This window comes from Delphinapterus leucas, chromosome 18 (genome assembly GCF_059928025.1).
Source record: "Delphinapterus leucas isolate spDelLeu-1000000601 "Yukka" chromosome 18, BTC_Dleu_Yukka2, whole genome shotgun sequence".
NCBI classification, from domain to species: domain Eukaryota; kingdom Metazoa; phylum Chordata; class Mammalia; order Artiodactyla; family Monodontidae; genus Delphinapterus; species Delphinapterus leucas.
Genome location: NC_143146.1, coordinates 78,012,554 through 78,031,978, shown reverse-complemented (window position 1 = coordinate 78,031,978; position 19,425 = coordinate 78,012,554). Strand labels below are relative to the sequence as shown.

Genomic DNA, 19,425 nt, shown 5'->3' with positions numbered 1-19,425 from the left:
ATACCATTTTCACATTACAACTGTATTGTGAAATAATATTAGGAACAAAATTACAAGAAATAGATATATTCCACTCTAATAAATGCATTATTAGAAAAATGTATCTTTGTATTTGGATCAAGGAAAAAAAGAAAAAAGAAAACCTGAATACTCCCATAACTAACTGTTTAAACTTTTTAGTTTAAATTTTTCCCCCAAAGAAAATACCAGGCTTAGTAAATTTACACGTGAGATCTGCTGAACTAGCAAAAAACAAAACAAAAACAACCAATCTTATACAAACTGATCCACAGAAAGAGGAAAAGAGAATGAGTTGGACGGTGATCCAGTAAGTGCTGTAACCCTGATACCAAACAAATCCAGCCGTTCACAACGGCCATGACACATGCTCAAGCTGGGCTGACAGAAATGCAGGGGCAATTTTAAGATTAGAAACGTCATGAAACCAATTTATCACACCAACCGATTAAGTAGAAACACAGTTAATAATATTCAATACTCAGTCATGTTGCGATTCTGATAAAGGAGACCTCAAAAACCTTTAGCAAACATTACTCCTAATGATGAACCAGAAAAGATTTCTATTACCACTTGTATTCAACACTGCACCGTAAGAAAAAGAAACGTATCATATGATAAGCATCAGAAATGCAAATTGTGGCTACTGAAAAGGCTAAAAAGCTTCTAAAGACAAGTTGTTAGAATCAGTAAGAATTTTGAAAAAGTAGTAAATATCAGATCAACATACAAATACCAACTTCACTTCTCTATGCCAGCAGCAATCTCAAAAATGAGGCTTACAAAAGATATATTTATAACAGCAACAAATATAAAAGGTACTGAAGAAAATTTTAGACCTAAATTAGTATAAGTACCACATTTATGGATAGAGTTAATAGAGATGTCCATTCTTCACTAAAGAATCCCTAAAATCCCAGGCACAATCCAATCTGAAAAACTGCAAAATTTATATAGAAGAATAAAAAGCCAAATATATCCAAGATTCCTTCTGAAAATCTGGGGTGGGAGGGGGATAGGAATTGACATCCTCTTAAAACAAAGCAAAACAGGGCTTCCCTGGTGGCGCAGTGGTTAAGAATCCGCCTGCCAATGCAGGGGGCACAGGTTTGAGCCCTGGTCCGGGAAGATCCCACATGCCACAAAGCAACTAAGCCCGTGCGCCACAACTATCTGAGCCTGCGCTCTAGAGCCCATGAGCCACAACTACTGAAGTCCACGTGCCTAGAGCCCATGCTCCTCAACAAGAGAAGCCACTGTAATAAGAAGCCCACGCACCACAACGAAGACCCAACGCAGCCATCAATCAATCAATAAAAAACAAAGCAAAACATAGGTGCAAAACTAGACTAACTGACCAATGGAAGTGATTAGAGAGCTCAGGAAGGAACCACTAATATGTGAACACTAGATATATGACACTAATAGTCCTACAAATCATTGAGAAATGAATGGCTATTTGGTGAATGTTGCTGGCAGCAAAGGAAACCAGCAACAAAGCAAAAAGACAACCTAACAAATGGAGAAAAAATATTTGCAAACCATACATTTGATAAGGGGTTAATATCCAAAATATATAAGAAACTCTTGCCACTCTAAAATAAAATAAATTGGGCTTCCCTGGTGGCGCAGTGGTTTGAGAGTCCGCCTGCCAATGCAGGGGACACGGGTTCGTGCCCTGGTCCAGGAAGATCCCACATGCCGCGGAGCGGCTGGGCTCGTGAGCCATGGCCGCTGAGCCTGCGCGTCCGGAGCCTGTGCTCCACAACGGGAGAGGCCACAACAGTGAGAGGCCCATGTATCACAAAAAAAATAAATTAATTAAATTAAATTAAAAACCCAACAAAACAAAAGCAAAAAAAAAACCACATTAAAGAAACAGATTAAGAATATGATTAAGGCTGGGAGATCAAGATGGCGGAAGAGAAGAATGTGCAGCTCACCCCCTCCCATAAATACATTAAAACTACATCTACATGTGGAAGAATTCTCACAGAATACCCACTGAACGCTGACAAAAGACCTCATACAACCAAAACTGGAAGAAAGATCATCACGTAGCCAGGCAGGACAAAAAGGAAAAAAAAAAAAAAAAGGAATTGGGGTGGGACCCATGTCTCTGGGAGGGAGCTCTGAAAAAGGAAAGGTGCCCTCACCCTGGGAACCTCCTTCACCAGCTGCGAGATGAGCAGGACACACAGGGAGCTTCAGAGACTCGGAGGAGAGCACAGCAGGTGGACTGCGGGAGGCAGAACAGAGAGACATGCAGAGGGTCCTGGCCATCTCCCTTGCACTCCCCAGGCCTAGATGCATCTGCTGGTGCGGGCAGGGACTGGGGGCTGAACTCAGGCTTCAGAGGACACATGCAGGGGGAGGACTGGGGTTGGCTGTGTGGAGACAGCCTGAAGGGGCTGAAGTGTAGTCCAAGCCACAACCAGGGGTGTGTGCAGGAATGAGCCCAAGTCTACCACAAAAGCCCCATTGTTAGTGCCCATGAAGGGTGGGCCAGGGCCACCACAGAAACTTCATAAACTGATGAATGAATTCCGCAAGGTAGCAGGATACGAGATTAACATGCAAGAATGGCTGCATTTCTTTACACTAATAATGAAATATCAGAAAGGGAAAGTAAAAAAGTAATCCCTTTTAAAATCACATACAAAAAATAAAATACTTAGGAATAAACCTGACCAAGGAGGTGAAAGACTTATATGCTGAGAACTATAAAAACTTGATAAAGGAAACTGAAGATGGTACAAAGAAATGCAAAGACATCCCATCCTCTTGTACTGGAAGAATTAATATTGTTAAAATGGCCATACTACCCAAAACAATCTACAGATTTAATGCAATCCCCACAAAATTACCCATGACATTTTTCACAGAACTAGAATAAATAATCCTAAAATTTATATGGAACCACAAAAGATCCAGGATTGCCAAAGCAATTTTGAGGAAAAAGAACAAATCTGGAGGCATAACCCACCCAGACTTCAGACAATACTACAAAGCTATGGTAATCAAAACAGTGTGGTACTGGCACAAAAACAGACATATGTATTAATGGAACAGAATAGAGAGCCCAGAAATAAACTAACTATGGTCAATTAATCTTCAACAAAGGAGGCAAAAATATACAATGGGAGAAAGAGTCAGCAGTGGTGCTGGGAAAGTTGGACAGCTGCATGTAAATTACTGAAGTTAGAACACACCCTCACACCATGCACAAAAATGAACTCAAAATGGCTTAAAGACTTAAATATAAGACATGATGCCATAAAACTCCTAGAAGAGAGCACAGGCAAAATAACATTCTCTGAGATAAGTCATAGCAAAGTTTTCTTAGGTCAGTCTCCCAAGGCAGTAAAAATAAAAGCAAAAATAAACAAATGGGACCTAATCAAACTTGTAAGCTTTTGCACAGCACAGGAAACCATAAACAGAACAAAAAGACAACCTACTGACTGGGAGAAAATATTTGCAAACGATGCAGCTGACAAGGGTTTAGTTTCCAAAATATACACAAAGCTCAAACAACTTAATAACAAACAAACAAACAACCCAATCAAAAAAAGTGAGCAGAAGACCTAAATAGTCATTTCTCCGAAGAAGACATACAGATGGCCAACAGGCACATGAAAAGATACTCAACTTCGATAATTATCAGAGAAATGCAAATCAAAACTACAATGAGGTATCACCTCACACCAGTCAGAATGGCCATCCTTAAAAATTCTGCAGGGACTTCCCTGGTGGCGCAGCGGTTAAGAATCCACCTGCCAATGCAGGGGACACAGGTTCGAGCCCTGGTCTGGGAAGATCCCACATGTCGCAGAGCAACTAAGCCCCAATGCAGCCAAAAAAAAAAAAAAGATTATAAACAAACTTATTTTACAAAGCAGAAACAGACTCACAGACATAGAAAACAAACTTAAGGTTACCAAAGGGGAGAGGGAGGGAGGGAGGGTTAAATTAGGAGTCTGGGATTAGCAGATTCAAACTAGTATAAATAAAATAGATAAACAACAAGGTCCTATTGTATAGCACAAAGAACTATATTCAATATCTTGTAATAAACCATAAAGGAAAAGAACATATATATATTCAGATATATATCTTAATCACTTTGGTGTACACCAGAAACTAACACAACATTGTAAATCAACTATACTTCAATTAAAAAAAAAAAAAAAGAATCTGATTAAAACCTGGGCAGAGCCCCCAAATAGACATTTTTCCAAAAAAGATGTACAAATGGCCAACACGTACATGAAAGATGCTTAACGTTACTAATCATCAGGAAAATGCAAATTAAAACCACAAGGAGATTATCACCTCACACCTGTTAGAATGGCCACCATCAAAAAGAGATAACAAGCATCAGTGACAATATGGAGAAAAGAGAACAATTGTGCATTGTTGGTGGGACTGAAACTGGTACAGCCACTGTGGAAAGCAGTATGGAGGTTCTTCAAAAAATTAAAAACAGAACTGCCATATGATCCAGAAATTTCACTTCGGGGTATTTTCCAAAGGAGACAAAAACACTAACTCCAAAAGATATATGCACTCCCATGTTCATAGCATCATTATTTACAACAGTCAAGACATGGAAACAACCTAAGTGTCAATGGATGGATGAATGAATAAAGAAATTGTGGCACACATAACAATGGAGTATTATTCAGCCATAAAAAAGAGGAAATCCCATCATGTTTTGTGACAACATGGATGGACCTTGAGGGCACTATGCTAAGTAAAGGAATCAGACAGAGAGACAAATGCTATATGGAATCTTAACAGATCAGATTTGGGGTTACCAGAGGTGGGGTATCAGGGGCGGGAAACTGGAGGAATTGTGGTCAAAAGTTACAAACTTCCAATCATAGGATAATTAAGTTCTGGGGATGTTAACGCACACATGGTGACTACAGCTAACACTGCTGTGTGGTGTAGAGGAAAGCTGTTCAGAGAGAAGATCTTTCTTTGTTTTTTTGTTTTGTTTTGTTTTGTTTTTGCGGTACGCGGGCCTCTCACCGCTCTGGCCTCTCCCGCCGCGGACCACAGGCTCCGGACGCGCAGGCTCAGTGGCCATGGCCCACGGGCCCAGCCACTCCACGGCATGCGGGATCCTCCCGGACCGGAGCACGAACCCGCGTCCCCTGCATCGGCAGGCGGACCCCCAACCACTGCACCACCAGGGAAGCCCCAGAGAGAAGATCTTAACAGTTCTCATCACAAGGAAAAAATTTTATTCTTTTCTTTTTATTGTGTCTATGAGATAATGAATGTTAATTAAACCTATTGCGATAATCATTTCACAATACATATAAACCAAACTATAGATGTGTAAATCAAAATTACGCTGTACACCTTAAACTTATATGGTGATCTATGTGAATCATTTCTTAATAAAACTGCCAGCAAAAAAAGAAAAGGAAACAGAAATATAAATGAATGAATGAATGTATGTATGTATGCTGCTGAAAAAACCTGTTATCCATATGGGAAAAAGTGAAATGGGATCCCTACTTGATACCATATTCGAAAGTAAATTCTAAGATGGTAATGTCATGAAAGGCAAACTTTTAAAGCATTTAGAAGAAAACACTGGAAGGGTAGGTGTCTGAAACAGGAAACTAATAAAACAAATTATAAAAGAAATGTCAATAAGTTCATTTGCCAATGACAACGACACTAAGATGAAGAACATTTGTCCATCAGAAGATACCATCGAGTCCAGGGACTTCCCTGGTGGGCCAGCGGGTAAGACTCCACCCTCCTAATGCAGGGGGCCCGGGTTCAATACCTGGTTGGGGAACTAGATCCCACATGCATGCCGCAACTAAGAGTCCACATGCCACAACTAAGGAGTCCACAGGGCACAACTAAAAGATCCCGCAACTAAGACACAGCGCAGCCAAAATAAATAAATGTTTAAAAAGAAAAAAAAAATACCATTAAGTCTAAATGCAATATGGTATGATATAACTGGATCCTCGAACAAAAAAAGAACATGGTTGGAAAAATGGTTAAACCCAAATAAAGCCTACATATTAGCTAATAAAAATACACCCATGTTGGGACTTCCCTGGTGGCACAGTGGCTAAGAATCCGCCTGCCAATGCAGGGGACACAGGTAAGAGCCCTGGTCCAGGAAGATCCCACATGCCATGGAGCAACTAACCCTGTGTGCCACAACTACTGAGCCTGCGCTCTAAAGCCCGCGAGCCACAACTACTGAGCATGTGTGCCACAGCTACTGAAGCCCATGCACCTAGAACCCGTGCTCCACAAGAGAAGTCACCGCAATGAGAAGCCCGTGCACCGCAACACAGAGTAGCCCCCGCTCGCCACAACTAGAGAAAGCCCACACACAGCAATGAAGACCCAACCCAGCCAAAAATAAATAGATAAATAAATTTGTTTTTAAAAATGCACCAATGTTAATCTCTTAGTTTTAATAAATGTACCATGGCTATACAAGATGGTAATATTAGGGGAAACTAGGTATATGGGAATACCGTACTAGCTTTGCAACTTTTCTGTAAATCTAAAAGTATTCCAAATTAAAAAAAAAAAAAAAGATACCATAACGTGAAAAGAAGAGCCACCAAACTAGGAGATCTGCAATACAAATAAACCAATAAGAAATGAGTGTGCAGACTATATAAAGAATTTCTTTAAATCAGTAAGGAAAAGACAATCTGATAGGAAAACAAGCAACAGAGTAAACAAGCATTTCATAATAATAATCATGGGAATTATGTATTGATATGTATGAAAAGACTCAATGTTATTAGTACCTGGGAAAGCAAATTAAGATCATATTTCATACTGTGAGTCTGGCAGAAGCTGTGCTGGTGAAGATGTGGGTCAACGGGAATGCAGACACCACCGTGAGCATGGAGTCCAGTCACTTGAGCAAACGATGGGAAACTATCTTTTTTTAATTATTATTATTCATTTATTTTATTTATTTGACTGCGCCTGGTCTTAGTTGCAGCACGTGGGACCTTTAGTTGTGGCATGCGGACTCTTAGTTGCAGCATGCGGGATCTAGTTCCCTGACCAGGGATCGAACCCAGGCCCCCTGCACTGGGAGCACAGAGTCTTATCACTGGACCACCAGGGAAGTCCCGGGAAACTATCTTTGAAAACGGAACGTTACATAGCCTATAATCCAAAACTTCCATTCTGAGGTTTAGACCTTAGGAAAGTCTCACGAAAGGTGCTAGGAAACACGTGGAAGAACGTTTACTTTAACACCGTAACGGCAGAAAAGGGAAACCCAAAATTTCCTTTATGGCAGAATGGGAAAACAAGGTGTGGTATAATATTCACACAACGACACAGCTTACCATATAAATGATCAGAGAATTTAAGACAAGGGAATGTTAAAATATAGAACAGCGGCCACCTCTCCTGCAGGGGGGGCGGGGGGGGCGGGGCGTGGGGGCCGTGCAGCTAGCAACAGGAGTGGATGAGCACTCCAGTTACAGCAACCTCAGGACCAGGAAAGTTCTCGAGTTGGGCTGTGAGCTCTCCCACAGTCACTTGATTATCTGTTTTATTTTTTCTCTTCATCATATATGATATAGTAAAGTCATTGATGCTGGTTCTGAGGACAGAAGAAAAGGCACATAAAATGGCCAGGTAGCCTTTCTGAAGAGCCGACCAGATGGCGGAAGTGGAGCAGAAGAAGAAGCGGACCTTCCGCAAGTTCACCTGCCGCGGCGTGGACCTCGACCAGCTGCTGGACATGTCCTATGAGCAGCTGATGCAGCTGTACAGCTCGCGGCAGCGGCGGCGGCTGAACCGCGGCCTCCGGAGGAGGCAGCACTCGCTGCTGAAGCGGCTGCGCAAGGCCAAGAAGGAGGCGCCGCCCACGGAGAAGCCCGAGGTGGTGAAGACGCACCTGCGCGACATGATCATCCTGCCCGAGCTGGTGGGCAGCATGGTGGGCGTCTACGATGGCAAGACTTTCAACCAGGTGGAAATCAAGCCTGAGATGATCGGCCACTACCTAGGCAAGTTCTCCATCACCTACAAGCCTGTGAAGCACGGCCGGCCAGGCACTGGGGCCACGCACTCCTCCCGCTTCATCCCCCTTAAGTAGCCTGCTGGCCAATAAAGGTAGAGACTTGTCTAAAAAAATAAATAAATAACTAAATAAATTTTAAAAGAGGCCAGGTAGAGGCGTCGGACGGTAGAGTGTGGGAACAGCGGGCATGACGGGGGATGGGGGAGGCACTCGCCTCTCCCGCTCTGCTGGTGAGGGCGGTTCGGCGTTCCTTCCTTCCTCACAGTGTCAGTTGGAATCAGGTTGGCAATACGACATCTGCACGAGTTGCTGTGTGGCTGACAGGGTCTTGGTGCTCCGGCCTGATGTCAGGCCTGAGCGTCTGAGGTGGGAGAGCTGAGTTCAGGACATTGGTCCACCAGTGACCTCGCGGTCCCACATAATATCAATCGGCGAGAGCTCTCCCAGAGATCTCTGTCTCAACGCTAAGACCCAGCTCCACCCAGCGGCCAGCAAGCTCCAGTGCTGGGCACCCCATGCCAATCAACTAGCAAGACAGGAACGCAACCACACCCATTAAGAGAGAGGCTGCCTAAAATCATAATAAGTTCACAGACACCCCAAAACACACCACTGGACGCAGCCCTGCCCGCCAGAAAGACAAGATGCAGCCACACCCACCAGAACACAGGCACCAGTCCCCTCCACCAGGAAGCCTACGCAACCCACTGAACCAACCTCATCCACTGGGGGCAGACACCAAAAACAACGGGAACTACGAACCTGCAGCCTGTGAAAAGGAGACCCCAAACACAGTCAGTTAAGCAAAATGAGAAGACAGAGAAATATGCGGCAGATAAAGGAGAAAGGTAAAACCCACCAGACCAAACAAATGAAGAGGAAATAGGCAGTCTACTTGAAAAAGAATTCAGAGTAATGACAGCAAAGATGATCCAAAATCTTGGAAGTGGAACGGAGAAAATACAAGAAAGGTTTAACAAGGACCTAGAAGAACTAAAGAGTCAAATAAACAATGATGAACAACACAATAAATTAATTTAAAATTCTCTAAAAGGAATGAATAGCAGAATAACTGAGGCAGAAGACCGGATAAGTGACCTGGAAGATAAAATAGTGGAAACAACTACTGCAGAGTAGAATAAAGAAAAAAGAATGAAAAGAATTGAGGACAGTCTCAGAGACCTCTGGGACAACATTAAACGTACCAACAGTCGAATTACAGGGGTCCCAGAAGAAGAGGAGAAAGAGAAAGAGTCTCAGGAAATTTCTGAAGAGATTATAGTTGAAAACTTCCCTAACATGAGAAAGGAAACAGTCAATCAAGTCCAGGAAGCACAGAGAGTCCCATACAGGATAAATCCAAGGAGAAACACACCAAGACACATACTAACCCAAGTATCAAAAATTAAATACAAAGAAAACATATTAAAAGCAGCAAGGGAAAAGCAACAAATAACATCCAAGGGAATCCCCATAAGGTTAACAGCTGATATTTCAGCAGAAACTCTGCAAGCCAGAAGGGAGTGGCAGGACATATTTAAAGTGATGAAAGGGAAAAACCTACAACCAAGATTACTCTACCCAGCAAGGATCTCATTCAGATTCGACAGAGAAATTGAAACATTTACATACAAGCAAAAGTTACGAGAATTCAGTACCACCAAACCAGCTTTACAACAAATAAAGGAACTTCTCTAGACAGGAAACACAGGAGAAGGAAAAGACCTACAAAAGCAAACCCAAAGCAATTAAGAAAATGGTAATAGGCACATACATATTGATAATTACCTTAAATGTAAATGGATTAAATGCTCCAACCAAAAGACACAGACTGGCTGAATGGACACAAAAACAAGACCCGTATATATGCTGTCTACAAGACACCCACTTCAGACCTAGGGACACATACAGACTGAAAGTGAGGGGATGGAAAAAGATATTCCATGCAAATGGAAATCAAAAGAAAGCTGGAGTAGCAATTCTCATATCGGACAAAATAGACTTTAAAATAAAGACAAAGAGATAAAGAGACAAAGAAGGACACTACATAATGGTCAAGGGATCAATCCAGGAAGAAGATATAATAATTGTAAATATTTCGGCATCCAACACAGGAGCACCTCAATACATAAGGCAAATGCTAACAGCCATAAAAAGGGAAATCGACAGTAACACAATCATAGTAGGGGGCTTTAACACGCCACTTTCACCAATGGACAGATCATCCAAAATGAAAATAAATAAGGAAACACAAGCTTTAAATGACACATTAAACAAGATGGACTTAACTGATATTTCTAGGACATTCCATCTAAAGACAACAGAATACACTTTCTTCTCAAGCGCTCATGCAACATTCTCTAGGATAGGTCACATCTTGGGTCACAAATCAAGCCTTGGTAAATTTAAGAAAGTTGAGAGCAAATCAAGTATCTTTTCCGACCACAACACTATGAGACTAGATATCAATTACAGAAAAAAAAACTGTAAAAAATACAAACGTGGAAGCTAAACAGTACGCTACTAAATCAAAGAGGAAATCAAAAAATACCAAGAAACAAATGACAATGAAAACACGACAACCCAAAACCTATGGGATGAAGTAAAAGCAGTTCTAAGAAGGAAGTTTATAGCAATACAATCCTACCTCAAGAAACAAGAATACAGAAAGAAGAACAAAAAACCCCCAAAGTTAGCAGAAGGAAAGAAATCATAATGATCAGATCAGAAATAAATGAAAAAGAAATGAAGGAAACAACAGCAAAGATCAATAAAACTAAAAGCTGATTCTTTGAGAAGATAAACAAAATTGATAAACCATTAGCCAGACTCATCAAGAAAAAAAGGGAGAAGCCTCAAATCAACAGAATTAGAAATGAATAAGGCGAAGTGACACTGAAGAAATACAAAGGAACATGAGAGATTACTACAAGCAACTATATGCCAATAAAATGGACAACCTGGAAGAAATGGACAAATTCTTAGAAAAGCACAACCTTCTGAGACTGAACCAGGAAGAAATAGAAAATATAAACAGACCAATCACAAGCACTGAAATTCAAACAAAAGCCCAGGACCAGATGGCTTCACAGGCAAATTCTATTAACACCTATCCTTCTCAAACTCTTCCAAAATACAGCAGAGGGAAGAACACTCCCAAACTCATTCTACGAGTCCACCATCACCCTGATACCAAAACCAGACAAAGATGTCACAAAGAAAGAAAACTACAGGCCAATACCACCGATGAACACAGATGCATAAATCCTCAACAAAATACCAGCAAACAGAATCCAACAGCACATTAAAAGGATCATACACCATGATCAAGTGGGGTTTATCTCAGGAATGCAAGGATTCTTCAGTATACACAAATCAATCAATGTGATACACCACATTAACAAACTGAAGGATAAAAACAATATGATAATCTCAACAGATGCAGAAAAAGCTTTCGACAAAATTCAACACCCATTTTTGATAAAAACCCTCCAGAAAGAAGGCACAGAGGTAACCTACCTCAACATAATAAAGGCCATATATGACAAACCCACAGCCAACATCAGTCTCAATGGTAAAAAACTAAAACCACTTCCTCTAAGATCAGGAACAAGACAAGGTTGCCCACTCTCACCACTATTATTCAACATAGTTTTGGAAGCTTTAGCCACAACATTCAGAGAAGAAAAAGAAATAAAAGGACCCCAAATCGTAAAAGAAGAAGTAAAACTCTCACTGTTTGCAGATGACATAATACTATACACAGAGAATCCTAAAGAAGCTACCAGAAAACTACTAGAGCTACTCAATGAATTTGGTAAAGTAGCAGGATACAAAATTAATGCACAAAAATCTCTTGTATTCCTATACACTGATGATGAAAAATCTGAAAGAGAAATTAAGGAAACACTCCCATTTACCACTGCAACAAAAAGAGTAAAATACTTAGGAATAAACCTACCTAAGGAGACAAAAGACCTGTATGCAGAAAAATATAAGACACTGATGAAAGAAATTAAAGACGATACAAGGAGATGGAGAGATAAACCATGTTCTTGGATTGGAAGAATCAACACTGTGAAAATGACTCTACTACCCAAAGCAATCTACAGATTCAATGCAATCCCTATCATACAGTAATCAAGATGGTATGGTACTGGCACAAAAACAGAAATACAGATCAATGTAACAGGATAGAAAGCCCAGAGATAAACCCACGCACATATGGTCACCTTATCTTTGATAAAGGAGGCAAGGATATGCAATGGAGAAAAGACAGCCTCTTCAATAAGTGGTGCTGGGAAAACTGGACAGCTACATGTACAAGAATGAAATTAGAACACTCCCTAACACTGTACACAAAAATAAACTCAAAATGGATTGAAGACCTAAATGTAAGGCCAGGACTTCCCTGGTGGTGCAGTGGTTAAGAATCCGCCTGCCAATGCAGGGGACACAGGTTCGAGCCCTGGTCTGGGAAGATCCCACAGGGAACGAAGCAACTAAGCCCGTGCACCACAACTACTGAGCCTGCGCTCTAGAGCCCGTATGGCACAACTACTGAAGCCTGCGTGCCACGACAACTGAAGCCCGCGCGCCTAGAGCCTGTGCTCCGCAACAAGAGAAGCCACCACAATGAGAAGACCATGCACAGCAATGAAGAGCAGCCCCTGCTCACCGCAACTAGAGAAAGCCTGCACACAGCAACAAAGACCCAACTCAGACAATAAATAAATAAATATATAAATAAATACATACATACATACATAAATTTACTTTAAAAAAATAAATGTAAGGCCAGAAACTATAAAACTCTTAGAGGAAAACATAGGCAGAACGCTCTATGACATAAATCACAGCAAGATCATTTTTGACCCACCTCCTAGAGAAACGGAAATAAAAACAAAAATAAACAAATGGGACCTAATGAAAGTTAAAAGCTTTTGCACAGCAAAGGAAACCATAAACAAGATGAAGGGATAAAATATTCATAAATGAAGCAACTGACAAAGGATTAATCTCCAAAACATACAAGCAGCTCATGCAAGCTCAATATCAAAAAAACAAACAACCCAATCCAAAGGTTAGCAGAAGACCTCGTTTCTCCAAAGAAGATATACATATTCCCAGCAAACACATGAAAGGATGCTCAACATCACTAATCATTAGAGAAATGCAAATCAAAACTACAATGAGGTATCACCTCACACCAGTCAGAATGGCCACCATCAAAAAACCTACAAACAATAAATGCTGGAGAGGGTGTGGAGAAAGGGAACCCTCTTGCACTGTTGGTGGGAATGTAAATTGATACAGCCACTATGGAGAACAGTATGGAGGTTCCTTAAAAAACTAAAAATAGAACTACCATACGACCCAGCCATCCCACTACTGGGCATATACCCTGAGAAAACCGTAATTCAAAAAGAGTCATGTACCACAATGTTCAGTGCAGCCCTATTTACAATAGCCAGGACATGGAAGCAACCTAAGTGGCCATCGACACATGAATGGATAAAGATGTGGCACATATATACAATGGAATATTACTCAGCCATAAAAAGAAACGAAATTGAGTTATTTGTAGTGAGGTGGATGGACCCAGAGTCTGTCATACAGAGTGAAGTAAGTCAGAAAGAGAAAAACAAGTACCGTATGCTAACACATATATATGGAATCCTAAAGAAAAATGGTTCTGAAGAACCTAGGGGCAGGAGAGGAATAAAGACACAGACACAGAGGTTGGACTTGAGGACACGCGGAGAGGGAAGGGTAAGCTGGTACGAAGTGAGAGAGTGGCATGGACATATATACACTACCAAATGTAAAACAGATAGCTAGTGGGAAGCAGCCACATAGCACAGGGAGATCAGCTTGGTGCTTTGTGACCACCTAGAGGGGTGGGATAGGGAGGGTGGGAGGGAGACGCAAGAGGGAGGAGATATGGGGATATATGTATGTACAGCTGATTCACTTTGTTATACAGCAGCAACTAACACACCACTGTAAAGCAATTATACTCCAATAAAGATGTTAAAAAACTTTTAAACAGAAGGCCAGGTAAGTGCCCATCTGGTCGCTGCAGCAGCTGGTGCGTGCCTGCAGCAGAAATCACTAATGCCAGCTAAGTACCGGAGCAGGAGATGAGTAAGACCGTTTCTGCATACTTAAAGCATGTGCTTTGCAGAAATCATTTGTTAAGTCTTAACAGTTTATGTTGCCAAAATAAACAGACTGGGAACATATCTTAAGAGGAACAGCATCCTCTGACCCCACCGCTCAGAAGGAAGCAGTAAGGCATTTCTAAGAACTCTCTCTGTTGTTCCCTAGCACATATACAATGCATGCTTATCATGGTTTAATCATTCAGATACAGAAAAGTACAAATAAAATGGAAAAGCCTTATAAGCCTTTTACTATTGGAAGAGCATTCCACAATTCCTCCCATAGAGCCCTGATATTAGACAAAACAGAAGATCACGGCGGACCATCAGAGCCCCTATCACTGGATGGTGATTTAAAATAAGAACTGCAAACTTGTACAGGGCCTCTGTTCCACTTGGAAACCAATACAAGTAACTCATCAGGCAAAGTGTGAGAAATTTGGCTGATGACAATTGGCAGCTAACTCTTTCAGTCTAATCACAGAGAACTGAAACCCAGCCGAGTGGTTTTTCCTAATACCTTGGCCCTGCTCCACAGCCCCTCTGGCCAAGACCCAGCCGCCAAGCCGGAGCACGTGCCCCAAGATGACGAGGGCCCAAGCCAGACACTCTGCTCGTGCCTGGGGTGTCTCGGGCCTGCTGCCAGGAGGGCTTTGGAGAGGGGCGCAGAGCTTAGGAGGCGACTTGACTCCACTTTCCCCCATTCGGGAACGGAGGGTGGAGAAGGTAATCAAAACATGCTATCAGCACTGACATGTCAACGTCAATAATTAACCTGCAAGTGTACTGGAGGTGAACCTGCAGCTCTTCAGCCGCAGAAAGAAATCTGCTTTTGCGTCTGGTGAGTATTTGGACATATAGAAGCAGCAGTTCATTTTGTCTCTGGACATGCTGGCAAATGAAGCTTGGGAAAGATAACTTTCAGTATGTGGAACTGCTCCACCTTTTAACAATGATGTGAACTTCAGATTAAAATCTAACATTACTGTACGATTCCAACTATACAACATTTTGGAAAAGGCCAAACTGTGGAGACAATAAAAGGATCCGTGGTTGCCAGGGGCTGGGTGGGGGCGTGAAGAGCAGAGCTCAGGGGATTTTCAGGGCAGTGACACTAGCCTGCATGAGACTGTAACGGTGGCTACACATCCCTGCACATTTGTCCAAACCCACAGAGTGTACAACACAAAGAGTGAACTCTGATGTAGACCATGGGCTCAGGATGACGACGGCCTCGGTGCAGGTTCATCGGGTGTAACACATGCACTCTCTGGTAGGGATGCTGATGGCGGGGGGCTGGGTGTACTGGGGCAGGGATGGGAACTCTGTATTTTCACTCAATTTTGCTGTGAATCTAAAACTGCTCTAAAAAAATTAAGTGTATGCATGTGTCCCTAACGTTAGATACTGTAAAAGTATACATGATAAATCCTGTGCTACAGTAGTTCTAATATCTGTTATGCTGCAAAGAACTCCAATAGCTTTTTTTCTACAAAGAGCAAATAACCAACGTGACAACTCCGAATCATTTCCATGAAATCGGAAAGCTCTTTCTTTGACCCTGAGTGCTATCTTCATATGTAAACATAAGTTACATGAGTCAGTTAAGAAAAGCATTCTGATCCATAGGGGCTTCCCTGGTGGCGCAGTGGTTAAGAGTCCGCCTGCCAATGCAGGGGACACGGGTTCGAGCCCTGGCCCGGGAAGATCCCACATGCCACAGAGCAACTAAGTCCATGCGCCACAACTACGGAGCCTGTGCTCTAGAGCCCACAAGCCACAACTACTGAGCCCATGAGCCACAACTACTGAAGCCCATGTGCCTAGAGCCCGTGCTCCGCAACAAGAGAAGCCACCGCAGTGAGAAGCCTGCGCACCACAACAAAGAGTAGCCCCCACTCGCCGCAACTAGAGAAAGCCTGCGCGCAGCAACGAGGACCCAGCACAGCCAAAAAATAATAATAATAAATTAATTTACTTATTTATTAACAAAAAAGAAAAGCATTATGATTCATAGACATAAAAATTGCAGTAAGGTGGGTGTGGGCCATTAGCTCTCACATGGAATGTTTCATTTCTGTGGAAGAGCCCTGTTTAACTCTGTGTTCCCTATTTAGATCCTGGGGCTGCTCTACTGCTCTCATAAGGACTTCGGAACGAAAGCAAACTGAACGGTCAGAGGTCGCAGAGGGTGGGAAAGGAGCCAACAGCACTGGCCAGGGGTTCCCTGGCAGCGCTCATTTGCAAACATGATACAAAATCAACTGGCAGAAATAAGTCTGCACAACATAAACTGTGCTTATAACAACAGACGGGGAAACTCCAGGTAAATGAAGGGGGAAAAGGTCCTATCAATATACTGTTTCTTAATCTGCATGGCTGGCAGACTGTTGTTCATTTTATTATTCTTTACAAATGTCTATATATATATATAAAGCTTTTACTTTACGTGAACAGAATATTTCACAGTAAGTTTAAAATTTACAGGCATTGCCATAACCCCCAAGTCCAATGACAGGTCAAATAACACATGTACTGCACGGTGTAAAACAATAAGAAAGGGCATATGAAAGGTTAAAGACTGAATTCTAATAGCTCATGCTGCTACTCATCTGCTATAAATATTCCTTCCTAGTGTAGCATCATATAAAGCAACAATGGCAATACAGAGAAAAATCGCAGAAATGTCACAAACAGATCGTGAGCTCTCCATTTTAAAAAGAATTTAGAAGTCTTTGAATGTCAAATGCAAAAGAAATTAATTCATTCTCTCATTTTTTTTCCATAGCCAGTCCTGACAGCACAGAATTAATCTGACTCCAGACTACCTATGCAGCTGACAGTATTCCTGGCTTCTGAAATCCCCCAAGAGAAATTGACTTAGTGGACAAGCAGTGCAGCTGCTAGAAGAATCCTATAAATAGATCACGTAAAAAAAATCGACTCCCCACAAACGCACCAAGAGTCCAAGGTGTAATTTTCAGAGAGTTTTTAAATGTTACACTCCTAGATTAACGTAACTTTTTCCTTTTGGAAACATATATGTATTTCCAAATTCTTAATGCTAAAGAACGTATATTCATCAAACACAGTCCCTGGCACATGTAGGTGATGGATAAATATTCACGGAACTGAACTGACTCAGCAGTGCTCCCAAGGGGCCGGCACTGCTGGGACTCACCTGCCTTACCTGAGGCAGGAGGGCCATCTCTTCTTCCACCTCATTCTAGCGTCCATTTTCAAAACCCTGGCCCATTAGATCTGGTTATGTTTCTAATGCTAGTCTTGTAAGCAATACAAAGGTTACTATATGAAACCACAGTTATGACAATAAATAAGCTTTAATCTAAATCCACTACATTCTATCTCAAGTGCAAGAATTCTGTAAAACAAACATTGGTTCTGTGCTAGGACTGGAAGCAGACTGAAAAATCAGGGCTGACTCATATCCAAGTTAGGAAACACTGCATGGCAAAATTACGACCCAACCAGAATTAAATGAAATTAAATGAAATTATTTTAAGGATTTCTTTTAATAAGAATCTGTATTTAAGTTGTAATAGTAACCAATTTTCTTTCAAATATCCTGAACAGAGGTAAAGCCACTGTTAGGATTAAAAAGAAGCATACTTTAAATGTGCAAGGCTACTCATGCATCTCATTTAATTCTTCTCTGATCAACAAGCAGAGGAAATGAGTGCACACAGCGCAGCTGGACAGCTGGGTCGCCCTCTGGACTATCATCCATTCATTCCTCCCCAGCCAGCAGAATGCTGGGTAGGGAGGTTGGCACAGCTTCTCAAACCATCCCTTCCCCCGGGAGTTAAGGTGCAGGGTCGACCACACATTTGTGTTGTACTGACATCACCATTCCAGACAGTAAGTTATTCCCTCTTATCCCTGAAATACCCCCAAATTCCTGCTTCCCACCTCTCCATTTGTAACTTGGCTTCAATGCATTTCTTTCACCACACCTCCTCTCCACAGAGTAATTATCCATCGAGCTGGAGAAACTAGATTTTGAGTTAAGAATGCTGAACTTTAAATGCACTCACTCACCTAAGGAACTGCAAAATTATTTTACTGCATTACATTCTATAATGGACTTCCCAACAACTTTATCAAGATTCTTCTTCTTCTACCTTGGCCTGCTGGTCTTGAGGTTAGGGAACAAATGTACTAAAATTAAATATGAAGCTCTTCCTTTGCAAAGTTTACTACCATCACCTCCCACCTCCCTTACATATCCAACACACAGCCCTCATGTGCACGTGTACACACACACACACACACACACACACACACACACACACACACTCTTCAAAGTTTAAGGACCATGATGGTTGCTCTGTTAACATGTTACGTGGCTTCTGGCTGATGAATCTACTGGGGGCTGAACTTAACCGACAAAAGAAACCAAGAAACAAATGAGAGTCTAGAGTTCAAGCCATATTCTCTTCAAATTTCACTGAATCAATTCAAATGCATATACTAGTATTATAGACATTTTATAAAATAGTTGACATAATAATATGAACAATTATTTGGTTAGGATTTTAATTTTTAAGGCAATAATTTCATCTTATAATCCATCTCACCTCTCCAGTCTAGCAATAGACAAAAATTTGATTTCTCGGGTGCAACGAAAAAATTCTTGGCTTCAGGAAGCCTCAAGTAACACCAAGGAATTTTTTTTTTTTTTTTTTTTTGCTGTACGTGGGCCTCTCACTGTTGTGGCCTCTCCCGTTGCGGAGCACAGGCTCTGGACACGCAGGCTCAGCGGCCATGGCTCACGGGCCCAGCCGCTCCGCGGCATGTGGGATCTTCCCGGACCGGGGCACGAACCAGGCAGGCGGACTCTCAACCACTGCGCCACCACGGAAGCCCAACACCTAGAAATTTTAACAGCCAACAGTATAAAGTGGCTGAAGACAGGAGTTGCTCTTTTTGAGCAGAGACTTTCAGTTCACTGCAAGTTGAGGGCAGTCATAAATAACAGCCTCTCTTCATACACACGCTACAGCCACCAAACAAGGACATAGTTCAAAAATACATGTTAGTATCAAGAATTTTTCTTCCCATGAAGCTGCTTTTTTTAAATTCTTGCTACAGCAACATAATCACCATCTAAGACCTGAGTTCCTAAAACAAGAGACAATCTATATGTATTCCTAAATAAATATAGTTTTGAAAAAATAC

The 19,425-nt window shown here is 41.8% G+C and overlaps 1 protein-coding gene and 1 pseudogene across 7 annotated transcripts in view; one reads left to right on the top strand and one right to left on the bottom strand.

The window, feature by feature from the left end:
* Positions 1–19,425, bottom strand: part of XPO4 (exportin 4) — a 113,548-nt gene that overhangs the window by 33,470 nt on the left and 60,653 nt on the right. The window lies entirely within an intron of this gene.
* On the top strand, positions 7,662–8,152 carry LOC111175150 (small ribosomal subunit protein uS19 pseudogene; annotated as a pseudogene).